Raw genomic sequence first — 818 nt, 5'->3', positions numbered from 1 at the left:
CTTTTTCCCATGAAGCTTCAAGATCATAGAATAATCTTTCTACACTTATCAACTTCTCGTTCTAGAACCCCAAACCATGGCTTAGTATTTTCGCATCGTTGATCTACAATCCTCCTCTGTTCCCTCTCCCTTAGTGAATACATGACACAGATTAGGGGAAAAAAAACAAGAAGACGACGGCAAGATATAAGAGTTTATAGCATGAACAACATTGATTTTAGACTCCGAGAATACAAATCTGACTTTTGTTTGGACCAGAACTTATTGAAAAACAAACTAATGCGAGGGGTGATGAAAATGACTCAACAACAGCCAAATATCAAAAATATGATGATAGTATAATGGCAGGACGAAATCAACAGAAACAAAACAAGTTTTTGAAAGATAACACCAAACAGACCCGTTACGACAAAACAAGACCTTAATTCGGGAAACCTAAAGAAACCGATATCCAAATGACCTCGAATTTAATTTCTATTATTAAAAATACTGTGAAATTCACCAAAAATCAATTTTATAGGTCGTTCTCTTATTTCTAGGTACCCAAAACTCCTTGTATGATCAGTTTGCGGCAGAATTGATCCTCCATTAAAACCTCTAGAAGCCGGAATCAAAATATGCCCAAATTTAATAAGTATGGTGCGATTCCTCATCCCCAATACACATAATATGAAGTTTCAACTGATTCGAAGGTGTTTTTCTTACGGCTCACTAATAGTAGTGTTTCTGCGGCAGAATTGAACCTCGAATTAAAACCTCAAGCAAATAATATCAGAATAGGCCCAACTTTGATATATGATGCGATCCCACCCCCAATA

This window comes from Populus alba, chromosome 14 (assembly GCF_005239225.2).
Source record: "Populus alba chromosome 14, ASM523922v2, whole genome shotgun sequence".
Classification (NCBI taxonomy): Eukaryota; Viridiplantae; Streptophyta; class Magnoliopsida; order Malpighiales; family Salicaceae; genus Populus; species Populus alba.
This window is presented reverse-complemented; position numbering follows the sequence as displayed.